At 32.1% G+C, this 12337-nt stretch overlaps 1 long non-coding RNA gene across 1 annotated transcript in view; it reads left to right on the forward strand.

Annotated features, from left to right (window-relative positions):
• Nucleotides 1–12337, forward strand: part of LOC129908728 (uncharacterized) — a 97485-nt gene that overhangs the window by 44544 nt on the left and 40604 nt on the right. The window contains exon 2 of the long non-coding RNA XR_008771319.1: nt 4582–5421. This is a non-coding gene — a long non-coding RNA (uncharacterized LOC129908728). The remainder of the gene's footprint in view (nt 1–4581; nt 5422–12337) is intronic.

Raw genomic sequence — 12337 nt, forward strand, 5'->3', positions numbered from 1 at the left:
GTTGAAGGGAGAGGTAAATTAATTAGCTTGTCTATGTCATGTTCGGTTTGTTGTCGCAAATCGATTTGAATCCACTTTATTTGAGATAGAGACGGAAGGATAATTATTTGACATTTGTACAACGAGGATTGATTGAGAGAGAGAGAATAGTTCATGAGGAAGGAACATAGAACCGAGGTTTTGAAATGTCTCGTTTAGATTTATAATGAATAATATTGTGGCGCCATTTGAAGCCAATAACGACATGTCGCGTAGATAGAAACGTATTTTGAATGCAGACAACAAATATTTTGGTTTAAGTTTAAATGTTGACATTAAATACATATATCCGATTTGTATAATCGGATTTTTATTGTTAAACGACTCAATCAAAAGCGTGAAAATGAACCAAACTGATCTAATGTATTGAAAATCAATCAGATTTTCATTCCTCCACAATGCACTGACAAGAGAAGGTAAATATCAAACAAACAAACGAGCTAATTATTTCAGAGAAAAAGTCAGATATTCATAGTTTCTGTAGGCACTCAAATTGATGAGAATGAACAAGAACGAGCTATTGAAGAATAAATATGAATTTTCAATGTTTCCGTGCTTAAAAGGTCAATGTACCCGAAAACGAGCTATTAATTTGATAAAAACAGTCTGATTTTCATAGTTCCAGTAGGCCCTCGAAATGATGAGAATCAACAAGAACGAACCATTCAAGAATGAATCTCAATTTTAAAAGTTTCTGTGCTTAAAAGGTCAATGTACCCCAAAACGATATATTAATTTGATAAAAACAGTGGTTCTAGTAGGCCCTCGAAATGGTGAGAATCAACAAGAACGAAGCATTCCAGAATAAATCTGAATTTTCAATGTTTCTGTGCTTAAAAAAGAAAAATCAAAACAAACAAACCATTAATTTAATAAAAACAGTCAAATTTTCAAAGTTTCAGTAGTCAATCAAAATGATGAGAATCAACAAGAACGAACCATGGAGGAATAAATAAAAAATTTTCGTTATTCTTTCTTACTTGCAATTTTTTTCTTTCTCTCTGATTTAAAAGGAAAATCTGAAGTCGCAAAGAGCGAAAAACTTTCCCAATACTCCAACAACAATAGAAATGTTCACAATTTCCAAAATGGTCAAAGTAAATATCATTCAATTTGCCTCAATATCCATTATGGATGTTGTTTCTTTTTTTTGCGGTGTACCAACGCTACTTACAAATGCGTTTAGTTTCTCTCCGCCATACAGTAAGTCTCGGCGTACGTACTCGTACGGCAGCATCAACAAGCTTTTTAACAACTCAGCAATTCCATATTTGTTAAGTGCCGCTTGTGATTACTTCTTGCGATTGATTGATTTGGAAAATTTGAATTCATTATACACATGGCGAGTGTTTGGTTAGTAGACGTTTGTGCGCCCATTCGATTCCACCAGAGACTGAGTATCTACTTCTGAGAGCATGTTGAGTTGTTGTGCGCCCCCAACAATATCGAAAACAAATCGAAAACTATCGTGCGTTTATATACGTCTCCTTGCTTCTCGATTTAAAACCAACTAATCGTGACTTCTGTCGGGGAAATCATGTGAAGATTGTCTGTCTGTCTAGATAAGAGTAGACACAGCTTACGTATACGAATCGTACGGATACGAGGAAAAAGCATATTGAAGAAAGATATATTTTCATATCCGAGTGTTACTCGTATATTATAACAACTTCGATGCATATCATCAAACTCATTTGAGTAATTGGCTGCGAAAGTGGTTACAAGCTTGATTAATTACTATCAAGTTTTATTCGTATTCGTATTCATGATGTTATCTGACTACCTAATTGAATTCCTGGATTTTTTGTTTAGAGTATGTATATGCAGCTTCTGGTATATAAAAGTTATTTGAAAAGATGAAAGAATAATAAAAATGATCAACTGAGGATATTAATCAAGCACAGAAAGTGATAATATTTTTTTTTTGCTTTTTTTTCTTTGTATTTGTTTACTTGAAGTGAAAACTTGAAAACAAAAAAACACAGGTGCGACTTTTGTGAATAGATTTGCTGGCTGCTACCTGCAAGTTGTAACTGTATCTTTGTTGTAAGTTTTTTTATTTCTTTTTTCATTGGGTCCCCCTATTCAAGAAATAGTATTTGAAAAAAAAAAGAATAAATATTCGTCTTTTAAGAGACAAGCTTTGGTGTGTCGTCTATGCGACTTTTGTGTAATTCGTGTAATTGAAATTTATCGCATTTGCATTTTTAATTTATTGTTTCGTGCCAATAGCTGTACCTACTTTAAAAGTTTTTTATTATTTTATTTTATTTATATTTGTGTTAAAGGAAAGGTATTGTTTTCGTGAAAACCCAAATTGGACAAACAAACAAACTAAGGACCAATTGGAGTTATGTATGTTTTTCCGAAAACCCTATTATTCTGTATAGTTCGAGCAATTAAAATGTGAAAAAGAAGATTTTTCATTGTTTCATGGCTAAAAAGGGTGAAATCCAAGGCTTTTTAGCCATTAATTTGATAAAAACATCAAAATTTTCTTAGCACAGTGGGTAGGTACTCAAATGAATGAGAATCAACAAGAACGAACCATTGAAAAATTAAAATCCGAAATTTTAATTTTTTAATTTTTAAAAGGTTAATATCAGCGCAAACGAGCTATTTAAGAAAAACAGTCGGGTTTTCACAAGAAATAACCATTCAAGAATGAATTTAAATTTACAAAAATACTGTGCTCAAAACCCAAATTAGACATGAATTTCGTAAAAACAACCAGATTTTATTTTTTGATAAAAATAGTCAGATTTTATTTTGATAAAAATAGTCAGATTTTTATAATTCTATTAGGCACTTGAAAGGGTGAGAAGCCGAAAGGACAATTCTTTGAAAAATTAGATAATCTATAAATTATGTATTTACGAGTATATACCTTCAAAAAAGTGATTCTTTTTCATAAAAAATACTCGTGTGAACTCAATTTAACAAAAAGGTAGTCTTTGCTCAAAAATAGATAAAGCCTTGTACTTTAAGGAGGTTAATTAGAACTACAAAAGGATGAATTTGATTTGCAAATGAACAAATTTAATCTGAAAATGGTGAGTAGGTCTGCGTTTGGTTTTTAAAACTTACTTAGTCCAGATGTTAGAAGACTCAACAACTTAATACTAAGTCAAAGTGCATTAAACGCCTCCTTACCCTTCCAGACATAAAATATTTATAAGTTCTCAAGTAACTGTTTTCAATCAAGTCTTTTTATCAAACAAAAAATAAATTTTTTGCTACACCTTGTCAGTTTGTCTCTTTTTCATCAAATTTTGGTGTCCCTCAAGGGAGCCGTTTCAATCCACTACTATTTATTTTTACATAATGTGATGCGATTTTCATTTGTAAGAAGTCTTCTGTCTAGTTAAAGGTACTTGATTGGTTTAGTTTATAAGTCAATAATTTACTTTCATTAAACGTAGACTTCTTTCCAATTTTAAGATAATACATAAAAAACATTAAGGCCTCAGACCGAAAACATGCGACAAATACATGGATTTAATTAAAAAGTAGCTTAAAACCAACCCACAGAACTTGTTGTTTTGGGCTTGTATAATCTGATTTGTAAAATGTTCACACACAAAGTAGCTTGATATACACAAAAGATACACGTATCTTTAAGACCAATTGAAGCTTTTTGATTTTTATCGGTTCACCTTTTGTGGATTAAAAAAACCAAAAAAGTAAAAAAAAAACAAGTAACATAAATCGTTTGATTTCTACTATAACAACCACCATTATCGTCTTTGTATACCAAAAACTACAAAAACAAAAAAATTCAGCCTATAGCTGAGAATTATCTTTCTGCTAGCTAAGCTTGGAATATAAAAATTTGTTCGGATATAATTTTTCTTATACAAAAAATCAACCATAAATCTTGAACAACCGCGCATGGAACCTCGCATGCATGCAAGTGGCTTTTTAAATGGTCGACGTTGAGATCAACACCATCTAGTGTATATTATTAAACATTTTGACGCCGCCACCCGACATCAACACAACACCGCGCGAACTGCGAGCTCAGCTCAAAAACCAAAAGCCGCGTCGTCGTTGTCGTTGGTAACATATAGCTGCCGCAGACAGATAGACAGACATATTTAGGGCGCCCCTTGCAAAAGAAGGCAAACAATTTTCCACGTTAGCTCTCAAGAAGGTAAAAAAAAAAAAACAACAACCTCAACTCTATAGAAGTAAATGTCTGAATTATAGCAAATTAAATCGGAAAATAATGGTAAAGTTGTATATTTAGCTAAAGCATGAGATCGCTTTTGGTTGTTTTGTGCGGAATAAAGAGTTAAGAGGCGAGAGAGATAAGTGGATAAGATACTGAAATCGTGGTAACAATGAATTTTAAAAAGGGGCTCAATTGCAACAGCCGCGGTTTAGGTTCCTGTTCTTTTTTTGGGAAAATAGAATTACTTAACCTAAAAATAGAAATTTTTATGACCTTAAAAGAACACTTTTTATCTTACTATTATTTTAAAAGTCTAATTCAATTAAGTCTTGATAATTATTGACTAACTCTTTTTTCCATTTTTGCAGATTACTTTCCGGTCTCATCGCATCAATTAAGATGTCAAACGATGGTCAGTTTATGATCTCTGCACTTCTTCAACAAACCAAATTACCAACAACCAAGTTCTTCAGCAAAACATCAACTTCTCAATTTAATTATGACATAAATGTCACACTTTTTGCAGAAGATGTTGCAAAATTCTCAGCAAATGCGATGAACAATAATAATTATTATTTTTATCGCAATACGTTTATTAATAAAACTCGATCTAATCCAGGGATTGGTGCTGTACAATTAATACTTCGTTGTCGTCGTTTCCTTACGTTTTCGTCTCGTCGTCGTCGGTCATAAAATCATCCTTTCAATATTAACAAAAAATACAAAAAAAAAAAAACAAACTCGGCGACGTAATTAAAATTCAGAACGCCGGACGTTGCAACTACAGAATTTATGTGACAAATTTAACAGCCCACAAATACGTTAAATGCGAATTTTACGTTTATTGAAATTCCGTGTTAGTGAGAGTATATTACATGCGTGTCCCTCTGTTCATCGTTTTACGTTTCGTCTTCGGTCGATTGGGTAAATTCTGTGTATTTCTTTAAAGCAATCATCGTCGATGTATGTATAAAAAAAGAGTATAAATAATAAAATTGAAAAGAAAATCGCTTCTTTTATTTTTTTGTAAACAATTATAAGTGCCTATACAGGAAATTGGAAAAATTGTGTTTGTAATTGGAAATAGTTAAAAATAGTGTTTTAGTTTTGTTAAAAAAAAAAAATAAATTAAAATCTTAAATAAAATCTTCTAACGAAAAAGTATTGGTGATTTTGGAGAGCTAAAGATCTTGCAAACGGACTTAAAGGTATGTATTTTCTTAAACTACCTCTTCCTTATGCAAAACCACTACATTAAATAGTTTAAAACAGACATTTCATTCCCAAACTATTTTCACTTTTAATTTCTTATAATTCACATTGTGTCTTACCCAAAAGTATCATACGAAAAAGCAAATATTTTAAGAAAATTGTCTTTTTTTTGTATTAGCCTAGTTTTAAGTCAATTGTATATAAAACATAAGCAAAACTAAAAATAAATCTTAATCTAAAAACAAATGCGAAAATGGTCAATTTTACGATATCGTCCAGTGTGAATATCAATCAAGTTTACAGAAATAAAAAAGCAAAGCAGAATAAATATTCGTCTTTTAGCTTTACTTTAAAAGTTTTTATTATTTTATTTTATTAATTTGTGCTTAAGGAAAGGCATTGTTTTCATGAAAACCCAAATTGGACTTTAACCCGAACAAAATTGATGAGAAGTAAGAAACAATTGCATTTATTTTATTTTTTAGAAAACGCTAATAAAAAAGGAGAACTGTTGAAGACTTAATCTGATTTTTCATTGTTTCAAGGCTTAAAAGGGTGAAATCCAAGGCACAAAAGCCATTAATTTGATAAAAACAGCCAGATTTTCTTAGCACAGTGGATACTCAAATGGATGAGAATCAACAAGAACGAACTATTGAAGAATAAATCTGAATTTTCAATGTTGAAATCAATGTGAAAATCAAAGTGAACGTGGTATTCCGTTGTGGAAAAAATAGTCAGATTTTCATAATTCAAATAGGCACTCAAAATGGTGAGAATCAGAAAGAACTAACCAGTCAACAGAAATAAGATAGAGCCGAAAAAAGACAGGCAGAAGCATTGGAATTCAGAAACGAAAAGTTTCCAAGCGAGTACTGACCATTAAAATCCAAAAAATCATCTTCCATGAAAGAAAAATAAAACCAAACTCTTTAAATGTATTGAACTAAAAATAAATTTGTTGCAATCAAAATTTGTGATGACCTGTCTCATGATGGGTTGCCCATGATAAGTTGTCATATGATGATATGTGCTGTGGGCTGATTCGAAATTCCAGAGGTATTATTCCACTACAATACAAGACTTTATTTACTGTCAATAAATTCTATCGATCGTATTACGAATGATCGTGAAAGAATTTTCGAAATTGAAAAACATAAAAAAGTAGGTAATTTCTTTTCCAACAAAGAAATAGCAACCAAATTAAGTTTTCTAGATGCAAGATGCAGTTAGGTAAGGTTAAGACGCAGTTAATTAAGACTCTTAATCTGCAAAAGTTGTTTTGTTATTGAATGAATCATTTTGAGGTAGATTTCGTATTTTTTTTGTTTTTGCATTCAGGTACTAAAGTTTGAATTTATGGTTAAAAAAAGAAGAGAAAAACAATATTCGTTTTTCCAAAAATAAGTATGCCAAACAATTCCTTTGAGTTTAAATACCTTGTATTCGGTCATTAAGGATCACGTCATAGCCGTATTTAGGGGGGGGGGGGGTTTTGGGGGTTAAACCCCCCCCGAAATTTTTTTTCAGAAAATCAAATGATATATTATTAACAAGAACAAGTCTAATACGTGTGGCACTAAATGGTTTGTTTTTGTATTTTAGTGATTTGATTAACTATCTGGAAATCTTCTTTAAAGTCTCTACCAATTTTGTATCGTTAAAGAAGCTGTCGATGAAGTTTTTATAAGGGAAAACAAAAAAATTTTAGTCCATTAAAACGTTTGGTAAGGGATTTTCTAAAAAATGAGTTTTTGCCTCTGTGCCTATTTTCTTAAGCACCATGTTAACACCTTAAAATGCTCATTTAAGAACCCTTTAAACACCACAAGTATTTATGCATGGTTTTTGGTGCCGAGAATAAAGTATACTTTTTCAAAGGGTTTCGGTGTGCCAAACTCGAATCCAAAGAAATATCACCGTTATGGCTAGGCGCACACATGCGATTTTAGTCGCGCGATTATTCAGTCGCAAAAATGAATCACAAGGATTTCAATGCCTGTGAACACTAGGGTGGTCCTTAGGGGAAAAAAATTGGGGACGCTCCCTAGAATGGTTCCAAATCAGGAAAAAAAATGCCCTAATTTTTTCAAATTTTTATTCCTGACCCCCACTGACCCTATTTGATTAAGAAGTTTATATGTATAAATGATCAAACATCCGCAATTTACCCAATATTGGACACTGAATATCGCTCCTTCTATAGTAACTTCTTATCAAAATATTGCCAGGAAGGGTGAGAGATAAAAATATGAAAAAAAAAATATGGTATTTTTTTGCTGATTTGGAACCGATCTAGGGGGCGTCGCACTCAATTTTCTCAAAAGAGTAAAATAAGGACCACCCTAGTTAACACACACGCTTCCCGCGATTAAAAATTTGAACAGTCATTGAAATTCTTGTCATCGAATTTGCTACTGAATAATCGGGCGATCAAAATCGCATGTGTGCGCCTAGCCTAAATCTTTCCGACATCTTTTCATCACTTTTGTTCTATGTGTACCTTAAATCCAGTATATAAGCGAAAATAAATACATCCATTTCTTCAGAGAGTGTAGTACCTATGTACAACATTTCGTTATTTTTTTGTTTCAAATTATAAAACTAAACAATTTCAGTTTATTGTTAAATTTAAAAGTGAAGAACAACTAGCTCATGCCAAACAACTTGGATTATTTAAGGGCCAGTTGTATAAACATGGTTCAGTCTCGGATCAGGAATTTAACACACCGATTTTGGAGGATTAGCAGGGGGTCAACTTCGGTTGAACCATGGATGTGGCTGTTTTAACATATCGTGTCGTCGTAAAGGAAAATTGTTCTAAGTCACAAAAAGAAAATTTTACATTGGACGATTTTTAAGTTTCAAATTAGTTTAAGTGACAATTTTTTGCTCGTTTGACATTCAAGTTATGTTTTAAATAAAATTTGTTCTTCTCTCTTTAATAAAATATATAAGTTTACCTCATTAGTAGGTGCATACTACTTTTAAATATTTTTTGAAACAAAAAACCCCAACATTGGACATAGAACAATTCCTATACAAGTACGTTTTTTCCTTAAATAAAAAGTGGACTTAGAACAAAATATGATGGGACTTCCCTGTTTTTATTGTTCTATGTCCCATTAAATTATATTATGTGCGAAATGAAATTTTCTCGACAAAAACGGTTTTTAAATCCGGAAAGTGGTAAATCGGTAAAAAGTGGATTTAGAACAATTTTGCTATACGCCGGCGATATGTGGACCTTGTACCAGTGCTAAACCGGAACATTACCAGTGATTTCAGAACATAAAAGTTTTTGCATCACGGATTAAATATTTGTACAACTGGCCCTAAAATTTTTGTTTTTAAATATTGCCAATTTAATTTAGAACTCAATAGATAGAATGTACCTAAAAATTTTCCGCTACAAAATTACGGTGCGAAAAAAAGTCCATTTTTCAATGTTTTATATATAAAATTGTACGAAATAATATTTTGTATAAAGCCTAAGAATGGTAAAAATTTGTTTCTTCAAAAAAATTTTCTTGCTCGTTAACGCTGGCAATTTAAATTCGATAACGGTAAGCAGAGCTATTTTAAACTTTTAACTACGAATTCCTCTCCTAAAAAATACTTTAAAATGAAATTGGCAAGTTTTTCGCTTCGACAAAGTTCTAATGACCATTTGCTTTAGCGGGATTATCGGGAAAATCGAGTGCAGTTACGTATTATAATTGATACAAAGTATGAAAAAAAAAAAAAAATGTTGTTTGGTCTGAGCTAACCCCCCCCGAAATGAAATCCTAGCTACGGCTATGGATCACGTTATGCATCACATTTGTATATGCTACATGCCGCATCTTTGAGAGAACCTTGCAGCAGCATGTCTGCAGTATACCGACCGACATATATCTCCAACGGCACCGACCGCGCATACAAAATGCCAAAAGTCTTTCGTTCCACTTTTCTGCATGAAAGCATTAATTTACGATGCATTTAATATGATTTGATGTCTTCATTATGAGAGAGAAACTTCGTACATATTATATTTTTGGGAAACATTTATTCATTTTTTTATTTTTTATTTTACTGTGCCCCGTTATTCTGGGGATTTTCGTTTTATAGCAAACGCAGGCAAAAATTTTGCATTATGATGATTCTTCTGTCTTTCATGTCTAATGAGCTGCAGCTTTTTAATTATTTTATATTCCCATAAAGATACATCCGACATTGCATGTGTGGAGTGTATTCCTGGCTGGGGTACAACGAGTACAATTCTATATGTAAACTCAGGAATAAATTTCAAGCAAAATTTATTCATATAAAAAAAAGATAAAAAAAAACTAAAATAAACGTAAAATGAGGAAAATGTCCGTTAACAATGAAGCTCTTAACAATGCCAGCCCCAACAAGACGATATGATGATGATGATGATGATCGTCGGGTTGTGTAACTTGTATAATTCTATTTTTCCCATTTTTGCTCTTATAAGCTTTCTGGATTTCCTTTATATTCGCTTACAAACTAACTAACTACACCACTCGTTGGGTCGTCGCAATACAATCAACCTGCCACAAATATGGAAGACTAGGCTATCTTTGTTGGACTTGTATCTGTGGTTGTACATTATATTACTTTTGCTTGACCACAGAAAAGTTACATATTCAAATGGCGATGCATTCGTTCTAAGTGCAGAGTATAGAACCATTCCGTGCCGTGTGCTTCTATATAGTACCTATTTCCCCCCTCAAACAGAACACACAATCAGCTCGAACTGATTTTTAGATTTCATTTCGTGATACAAATGATCTGCTTTTCCTGTATATGTATTCGCCCCAAGTGGGTATTCCCTAAATGGACAATGGATAAGTGCAGTTGTCCTCAATTTTTAAAATGGTTTTGTTAGCTCTAGCTAGAGAACCACCAGGACTAGAACCACACCGACCAACCGGGAATATAGTGCTGGTTTGCAACATGATTTAGGAATTCCTTTGTTCACCGGTGAATAATTCTGATTTGGGATTTTTAAAGCAAAACAGAGTCCAGAGAGCAGTGGCGTAGATAGGGGGGGGATCAGGGGGATATATCCCCCCCCCATTGGGATCGATAATTGTGCAGTATAATCAGTCATGAATAAATAAGTTGAAGAAGCGCACTTTGAAAAAAACGCTATGGATTTCGAGTTCTTGATTAGCTTAAAGGTTATAAATATGGTTTACCAACTTTCGTTGCCATTAAGTCGGTATTTCAAAGAGTGAATTTAGACTTAGAGAAAAATGTACAAACCATGAAAACACATTAGAAGGGTTTCCGGTTCTTTCTAAGGATTCTTCGTCTGAAATAGACAAAGCAGCTAAAAAATTTAATGAAACTGTTGAGTTCTACCAAAAATTAGACCACATAAAATAGAACAAAAACAATAATATTTCCTTATAGTTTTCATCCAAGAAGGAAATATTATTTAAACAATCGGGTCCTAATTGTTTTACCGACTTCCAAAAAGGAAGAATTATTCAATTCGTCTGTACTTTTTTTTTTGTGTTTGTCACCTCATAACTTTGGACCGAGTGAACCAATTTTGATAATTCTTTTTGTAGGTATTGAAAAGCTGGTGCCTGTTCAGTACCATTAGAAAAACCATAAAACCCAGTTTTGATCCATGGAAGTCGGTTTTGTTTTTTTAATAAAAAAAATACGATCATGTACGGGATCACCTATTCCAACTTACTATAGAAATATTGGTCACAATTTTTTTTCTAGTGCCAAGTTGGAAAAAATATGAAATTTTTACAAAAAATTTTGAAAGATTTTGTACATGAAAATAATAAGAAATCTCTTTGGAAAAACCTTATTAATTGTTGATATTAATAAGGTTTTTTCATAAAACAGTTCAATAAGGAAATCTGTTGGTGGTCCTGGTCATATTTGTCTCTGTGTGAAGAATTATAAACTCAGAAAAGATATTTGATCAGCAGGAAAAATACTTCCTCTATGAACTCATTGAAAGCGCTCGAAAGCTGAACGGAAAAAAGTTGTCCTGGTATTTATATTTTATTAAAGATATTAGCTACACTGCTGGTTTCTACGTCAACTACCGAAAGAACTTTCTCCAATTTAAAGAGAATAAAAACAATACAAAGAAGCATTATTAAAACTTAAAAAAAAAATTGCAAACTAGATCTATCCCCCCCCTTAGCAAAAAGCTATCTACGCCACTGCCAGAGAGTATAGTATTTTTGTGTCTGCTTAGTGCGCGCTTATAAATGGAGAAATACTCTCAAACAACGGTTTTATATTCCTCAAACCAGGAATAGGAATATTAGATACCTTCCTCCTCTCCTACCAAAATCATGTGAGTTTTACTTAACAAAGAATTTTCAATTAGTGAATAGCACATGTTTTTCAACAGAATTCAGTAAATCTAGATGAAAATTGTTGAAGTTATTGTGGAAGGAAGAAAGATTTTTTTTTGTTATTTTTCTTTCCAACATTGAAATTCTGAATAGAAATTTAAGGGTTTTTGTATTTTTAAGAATAGGACAAAGAGTTTGTGATTTAAGGCCACAATTAAATGTTCTTGGATCGCATAGTAAAATTTGTGGTTAAAAGTTATCTCTTTAAATCACATATAATTTCTTCTTTAAGACTTCTATAAGATAAAATTTCTCTTGAAGTTTAAACTTCTTCATTAGTTTTATTAAATTTGCTTCAAAATATTTCAATAAATCAAAGTGAACTTCGGTAAGACTTCGATAAAAGTTCTTATAGAAATTAAATGAGAGATGAACTTCTAAATGGACTTCTTTAAAAAACTTGTATGCAGATATATGTGTAATGGTCTATAAATTGCATCATGTTCTGCTTTCGTTTTGCTTTTGAAACACTAGCGAAGCTTTACAGAAGTTGAAATTTTGCTTTTGTAATACC

Source organism: Episyrphus balteatus, chromosome 2 (assembly GCF_945859705.1).
Source record: "Episyrphus balteatus chromosome 2, idEpiBalt1.1, whole genome shotgun sequence".
Classification (NCBI taxonomy): domain Eukaryota; kingdom Metazoa; phylum Arthropoda; class Insecta; order Diptera; family Syrphidae; genus Episyrphus; species Episyrphus balteatus.